The sequence below is a fragment of the Nansenia antarctica genome (genome assembly GCF_963989245.1).
Source record: "Nansenia antarctica genome assembly, chromosome: 4".
In the NCBI taxonomy this organism is placed as follows: Eukaryota; Metazoa; Chordata; class Actinopteri; order Argentiniformes; family Microstomatidae; genus Nansenia; species Nansenia antarctica.
Window position 1 is genome coordinate 6,653,037 of NC_137689.1, and position 8,065 is coordinate 6,661,101.

Consider the following 8,065-nt stretch of genomic DNA (forward strand, 5'->3'; position numbering starts at 1 on the left):
ATACAGAGAGAGAGAGAGAAATAGAGAGAGAGAGAGAGAGAGAGAGAGAGAGATACAGAGAGAGAGAGAGAGAGAGAGACAGAGAGAGAGAGAGTTAGCACCATCACCATCACCTAGCATCATTTCGGCACAGCTCAGAGAGCACCCGTGTGCCAGTCTCTCTCCTCCCCCACAGATGCACCTTGAGCCAGACAAGGCATCCTTCCTTCCCTTTGTTCTGTGCATCTGTTCAGCATCAGGTGACAGGGCTGATTAGCCTCACTCAGGGTCTTAATAAGACAGGAGGCAGGGTGGAAGAAGAAGCAGAGCGAGGGAGGAGAGAGAGAGAGAGAGAGAGAGAGAGAGAGAGAGCAGAAACAGAGGAGGAGTGTGGCTCTCCCAGTCCCTACGGAGACCGGTTTGGGAGACCGGACACCCCTGCCCTACCCTGCCCTACCCTGCCCTCCCCTAAACCAGGCTGTGTGGGCCTCTACCAGCTCCAAAACTTCTTGTCTTTATCTGTGTTTGGAAAGTTTCTGTTTAATGTCAGGTGTCTGCGTGGTGAGGGAGTGTGCTTGAGACCCTACAGCTGCTCATCTAAAATTCAAACAGCTTTTTAAAAAAACAAATGTGTTGAGATTTTCGTTTTTTTGTTCTCACGATGCAAAGCGTGGTTCATGTATATTGCAAGAGATAAAGATGCAAAAGGTGAGTGTTATAAGAGAGAAACCTGATGAGAGAGGACAGTTTGGAGGTTGTGTATTCGCAGAATGACCTTTGACCTGTGCAGAGCAACTGCCATCACAGCAGTGCCCTTTCCAATCCTAACACGCAGTCATATGACATTGAAAATACTCAGTAATACTAGTTAGTATGACGTGTTAGTATGGGATTAAATGTTATACAGTTAGTTAGTAATACTAACACTTAATCCCAATTTCTACAGAAGTTCACAATGTTTAGAATTTAACAACCAGCTTTATATAACATTCATTATGGTATCGGCAAAATTTGGGAACGTGGATTGGATTGATTCCAAATCTCCTGACCAATCCTCAATAGGTATACTGTGTGTGTGTGTGTGTGTGTGTGTGTGTGTGTGTCTGTATCATTATTTCTCCTCCACAGAACATCCATGGACACATTTCCCCAGTGCACCAGGTGTTAACGCATGCACCGAATAGAAAAAGAGAGAGAGAGAACGAGAGAGAGAGAGGCAGAGAGAGAGTACGAGCGAAAGAGAGAAAGCAAGGAAAAAAATCAACATTTTGTTCATGTTTTCCAGTCAGGTGTGAGAGAGTGTGGTGATGAGTGGGTGTACGTTCGTTCGGTCGGTCTCCCAGTTTTTTTACACAGCGGCTCTCCTCTCTGTGTACCCTACAGGGTCAACTTCACCCACTCTCTCCCACTGTCTCCCTCTGCCACCGCCTCTCTCTCCCCCACCCACCCCCTCGCCTCCTGGCAGAAGGCCCCGGAACTCTGTGATGTGTGTGTCCCAGCCCACCTGTTCCCACCTCATTAGTGTCAGGGCCTGTGTTAATAAATATCCAGGTGTAGCTGCGCTTCCCACCGCCTGCCGTTCATCACAACCCCGTAGTTGTGCGACTGCGGGAGGAGAGAGGAGCCCCCTCTCCTCTCCTCTCCTCTTCTCTGCTGCTACCGGGCCTGACGGCAGCCATGATTACACTGTAAGCACTGTAGTTACTCACCCTCCGCCCAAACCCTGACACGGCGCTCCATCTTACACACACACACATAGGCGCGCACACGCACACTGACAAACAAACACTTGCAGATATTCCCTCTCTGTCATGCAGACTACCTTTTTGCTCCCCCCCCCCCATACAACTCCTCCCGTGACTGAGTAACACACACACACACCCATACGTACGCACACACACACACACCCATACGTACACACACACACACACATACGTACGCACACACACACACACATACACACACACACATACACACACACACACACACATACGTATGCACACACACACACACACACACACATATGTACACACACACACACACACTCTGACAAACAAACACTTGCAGATATTCCTACTCTGTCATGCAGACTACCTTTTTGCTCCCCCTCCCCCCCCCCCCTATACAACTCCCATTGTCTGAGTAAGCGGGAGGTGGGGGGGTGGAAGGTATCATTTGCCCATCTGCGCTCAAAGCCAACGCTTGTTTTTTACTCGATTATTCTACACAATGTAATTGTAAACAAACACTGTATATATTATCTTCAAAACATGAGAGTTAACTATGTGTTGATGTTATGGATGGTCAGTCTATGAATCTGAGAGTGGCTACATTCCTCCAGCCCCCCCGACCCTCAGCAGTTTACCACAGAACGTGGAGGGGGGTGACTGCTTCGTTGTTGTTTCAATCCCAGAATGCTCCTTGAATAACCAAAATAACAACAACAACACAAGTAAAATCAACGACTTCTGGTACCTGCATCGGCTCTCGGCGACTCCTTAGCGCCTCCCCCTGGCGGCCCTGTGACACTACTACCCCCCCGTCCCCCCGTCCCCACCCCCCCCCAATCAAGGACTGATTGGTCGCACCTGTTCATGTGTGGTTCACCAGTGTATTTATGTCCCAACGTCCCTGCTGGCTAGGCCCTATGTTTTCCCCAGGTAAGCGTGTGCTTCAGCTCTGGTTAATTGTTTATATGCCTGAGATTTGATACTTATGATTTTACTACACAGATGAATGAGATAAGAGAAATGACCATAGCTTCTCCAGCATTTGATATTGATGTGGTGGGTAGTGGTGGTGTAGTGGATAGTGAGTTGTACTGGTGATCAGGAGGTTGTCGAGTTCAAATCCCAACTGAAACACCACCGCTAGTGTGCCCTTGAGTAAAGCACTTAGCCCTCAGTTACTTTGGATTAAAAGCTCTCTGCTAGATGGCTAAATTGATGGCTAAAGTTCTGATGTGAAAAGAGTGGCATACCTCTTCAGGCTTACTGAAACTAAGAGATCTGGACCTCTGTGGCTGTGGCCAGGCACTGAGAACTTATGCAGACCAGTTCTGTAGACCAGCTCTTAAGCATCTTTCCGTATATTTTCCACTCAATCTCTTATGCTGTGCAGAAGGTCCCCCAAGCTCTGGAAACATCCCCCCATTGTCCCAGTAGCCCAAGTGTAAAACCCCTGAAAGAGTTGAACGATTTTCGGCCAGTAGCTCTGACTTCTTCTTTTAGTTATGAAGTCGTTTGAGAAGCTTATCAAGGAAGAGGTTTTACTGCAGGTAGAGTTACGTTTGGATCTGTTACAATTACGATGTGCGTACAGGCCCGGTAGAGGTGTGGAGGATGCTGTTCCACTATAAAACGTTCTGTACCAGCATTCGGAGGGCCCCCAAGACTCATGCTAGACTCTTATTTATTGATTTTGTCTTCGGCATTCAATACCGTCCAGCCTTTCCTGCTTACAGAGAAGCTCTTCTGTCATTTTAAACTCGATCCTAACCTGATTGGTTGGATAATGGACTTTGTAACAGAGGTCAGTGTGTGAGAGTTAACAGTGTCCTCCTGTTCTCTCTGACCAAGCTCGACACATCCACCGGTTCCTCACAAGGTTGCTGTCTCTCCCCCTCCTTCGTTACATCTTGTACACTAATGAGTGTCACAGCAACTATGAAAACAGACGCATCTTCTTTTATAGTTTGCTGTTATTGTTAGTGTCCTTGAAGGGGAGAAACAGGATGATGGGCCAGTGGTGGATGACTTTGGCTGCGTGGCTCATGGAATGCCACTTGTCCAATCAAATTACCTGGTGTCTTTATGACGTTGAACCCAATGTGCGCTCCGGCACTCTCAGAGCAACGCATCCTTTGTGTCTTGGTATGATGAGTCTTTCCTCCTTCTAAATGTGTCTAAACTCAACTATGATGAGTGTATGAAATGTGCATTGATTTCATAAAGTCACCACCTAGCCCACCGCCAACTGTTATTAAAGGTGTTGACAGACCCAGTGGATAGCTCTACATTTTTGGATATTGTTCTTGACGACAAACTGTGTTTGGAATCCCAAGGTGAAGCTACCACAAAAGATCCAGCAAATATAAAAACATTTCCTGATAAAAATGAACTCAACGTTTCTACTGAGGTGATGACTCTCTTGTAACAGAAGTTTCATTGAATCTGTTCTGAAACATTTTGTATTGCTGCATGGTTTGGTAACCTAAAATCTATCTAAGAACAGAAGTTGGAGGTGTTGTGAAAGTGGCCAGTAGAATCTCTGGTGGTAGTCAGTTCAGTCTTCTGGGCATTTCCAACAGGCAGGTCCTTAGGACGGCTACAGGATATCGGTTTGCCAGGACCCTCCGCTCCAGAGTGAGTTAGAGCCTCTGCCCTCTGGCCATCGTTTCAGGGCTCCTGCTAGGAAGACTTAAAGATTTCATGTTGCCTTCATCCCTAGCACTATTAATATGCTAAATGGCAAATGGCATTGGCTGCATTCTAGTACCCCCCCCCCCTTGCACTTTTTGTACTCGTATGAATTTCCATTTCTCTGAATAAGCTCTGCAATATTATTGTATTGATTATTGTGTTGAGGTTGATGTGGTGTTTTTTTGTATTCTGTCTGTGAGAACCTGGCTGCAAAACTAATTTCCCCTAGGGGACAATAAAGGAACCTTGAAGCCTCGCCCAGGTATTGAGAGGTGTTCTCCCTGTGTGGTTTACTTAATAGTTTTTTTCCCATCTCAGTAGAGAGAACTTTGTTTTGCCCATCGCTGCCTTTAACACTAGAACAGCCATGGGTGGGGTCATTTGACCCTGTGAGTGAAATGTTTTTTATATCTTTGCACTCGATCAAATTTCAGGACCCTCCTTTCATGACTTTCCCTGTTACTTCAACAGAGAAACACACAACAAACACCTGGTTTGGTGAGGTGATCGGTTGGTGTGAATTGTGTTGTGATGGAGGCACCCAAGATGGCTGCCAGAGTGGACACTCTGAACAGGAAGAAGCAGGTGCGCAACTTCCTGGTACGCATGCCGAAAGATCAACGCAACGACTTCTTTAACAGTTCACCCGTGAAGAACAAACAAAAGGTCGAGGTGGGTCTGCAGTGCACATTGGCACATCCATTGGTTGTCAGTAATCAAGACAAAGATGTGAACATCCTTCGCTTGTTTACCAGTGCTGGGCCAAAAAACTAAAAGTGATCAAATAAAGGAAAGCCAACCTGGCGAAGACTACCTTTTGGCTGAAACGTTGTTTGGTGGAATGAAGCACTTGGGGAGAAGCAGATTCCGTGTCCTGGCTTTTATTCATTTGTTTGTTGTCAGTTCTCATATTTGCTTGTCCTAGTATTTACAAAATGTAAAACATTTTGTTGACACTCTTCATTGTTATAAATGTGGTGAATGATGAACTGAATGTGTGTGCGCTCTGCCTCTCTCTCTCTCATATGACAGTTACCCACAATGCCTCTGATGTCTCCATCTACAGAAGATCGTGTGTTTACTCAGTCAGGGGACTAGGACACCCAGACCCTCTACTACCTCAGGGTTCCCAGCTGTGAAGACCCCTACCTGCCTCCACCTCCCCCTGGGATGAGGGGCCCCATCCACCGGTGAGGACAAAGCTGAGACCCACTGAGATGTTTGGTTCTGCCAGAGCCACTTAGCTTTGTTTATATAATAATAATAATCCTTGTATTTATATAGCGCTTTTTCCAGGGCTCAAAGACGCTGACAATATGGGAAAAACAGAAAACACAGAAACAACAAGTAACAGATTACATGAGCACATAGAACACAGAGTTAACCAACAGGCAAAGGGAACAATTAACACAGCAATGTCCAGGGGGGGGGGTGGCAGGGTTAGGGGAGATGGTTAGGGGTAGGGGAAGTTGTATGTTCAGAGACAACCCCGAGCCCCTCCTACTCCCTCCATACTTGAGTAGATTTGTAAAGAACCGACGGATCAGACAGAATCATGGTGGTCAAAAAGATTCACTTCAATCGGAGGACATGGTGGAACTACTACCATCGTTGTGATTATACCCATCCGATCCTGTCAGATCTACACAAGTTGTTGGGGGTAAAAGGAGCTTGTGTTTGTTTGTTGTCAGGGACGTTATGTTATGGGCAAGAGAGTACTGAGAATCTGAGCTAATGAGAGACTGCTGAGTCACTGAACCAATTGGAAGAGAGTACTGAGTAGCCAAAGCAATGGGGAGATAATACGAAGCCAAAAAATAAATCGGAACCTTTTCTTCTCTTGACAAAGACCACCTAGTCTTCCAACTTCAGGAAAGGATGAAGAAACGCCAAATCAAGGTTTGTCAACAAGTCCCTCCTCTGCCAAGGGTTGTGTTTGTGAAGGAATATTGCAGAGAAGCTCACAGACTTGCCAAATGAAGTGTCATCAGGTTGATTTTGTTTGTAATCGTCTCATAGAGCTACATGCCAACTCCACCAGTGGAACAGGCGATGAGAAGATGTGGTGGGGATGGTGTGTAACCTCTTACAGTCTACTTTATTATGCATTTATTATTATTGTCAAACTGGATTGCAGTGCAATTGAATTAATACTAATCGACATGTAGGTCTGTTTTCCCAGATACAGATTAAGGCTCATCTTAGACTAATGTCTTTCCCGGGAAACCAGTTCCTAGACACGTACTACACAAGTAGAAAACAAGAATGATTTACTGATCCCAGTACAGGTGTACATAATCTGTCATTTGGAAAGGAAGCTTTGTTTTAACTTAATCTCATGTACTCCTCATCCAGAGGAGAAGGACTCAGTTTGTTGTTGTGGACGAGGACATGTTCCCTGACCAGGAGGCTTCAGATGAGGAGGGGGAGGAGGGGGAGGAGGAGGAGGAAGAGGAGGAAGAGGAGGAAGAGGAGGAAGAGGAGGAAGAGGAGGGGGAGGAGGAGGAGGAAGAAGAAGAGGGACTACTACTTCTAGTTTGACCACTGAGCCAGAAAAGTTGTTTGTTTTTTAGCATGTCACTGATGGTGTTTTTTTAAAATAACTGTATATTTAAAATCAATAAATGTTTCTGTAATGTTGTTGACTGTGATTTTGTGTGTCTTCCTCAAATGAGAATGTGGGCAATGCTGAAGTAATAGAGTTTCATAAATATTATTTCCCATAGCGATGATATTAATGTACAAGAGGTGCCAGAGATGCAGAAACAGCTGTTCAGGGTTCCCGCGCTGGTCTTAAAAAGCCTTTAAGTCTAGAATCCAGCAACACGATTTATAAGGCCTAAAGAGGGCTTACGTTTCAGTTATTAGGTCTAAAAAATGAGGTGCTAGGTATAACAAATGAGATTAGCTTGTCCTGCAAGGAAATCAGTCCGACCACATCTATTTACGCGGAAATAAAAATTTACTTTTGAGTAATTATGGGACTTATTTGTTTATATTAATTATCTTTCAGACTTTTTTTTCTGTATGGCAGTGAAATCCCTAATTTCATCACCTCGAGGATGACAAAAAGCTATGGTGTTGCGAATAGGTCTAAAATTCTATTCAAAGAGGTCTAAAAGGGTCTTGTTGAAACTTGTAGGAACCCTGATGTTGCCTGTCACGTGACTGACACCAGCTGACGGCGTCACCACAATCCTCCACTGATACGCAGCCGAGCGGTCTTAACAAAACATCACAAACAGACAGTCCCCGAGCCAACGCGTTCCATAGGAACGAGAGCGCTAAGTGTTTAATGCCATGGCAAAAATGTTAATGTTCTCTGATTGTTTAGGAAGCGATGAAGATTTGTTTTGGCGATTGATGCAAAAAGCTGCTGCTTTTTATTAAAACTAATTAGGCTATATCCCATGGTCCTACTGGCTAGGGAAATGACCCAGATTTCATCAAAGAAACACACTGTATTCTTTTGTTTGGACGTCAGTGATTCAATATCACAGACATATCCTAAAGATTGTATTTGTTCAACAGTAGCTATCTGTCTCACAGCATTGTTAGCTGTCTGCTCCGTAAGTTATTCTCTTACTAGCCTAGAGGTTGAACCTGGAGGTCAACGTTGACCGCCTTATGTTCCAGGATCTTACACCCTCATAGCCCAGTGTGAA

General features: G+C 45.2%; 1 long non-coding RNA gene across 1 annotated transcript; it reads left to right on the forward strand.

Moving 5' to 3' along the window:
* The first annotated feature begins 5,483 nt into the window (after positions 1-5,483).
* On the forward strand, positions 5,484-6,530 carry LOC308155456. Its single transcript, XR_013937402.1, has 3 exons — positions 5,484-5,590; positions 6,250-6,299; positions 6,420-6,530. It is a non-coding gene; the product is annotated as an uncharacterized lncRNA (long non-coding RNA).
* The last annotated feature ends 1,535 nt before the right edge of the window (positions 6,531-8,065 follow it).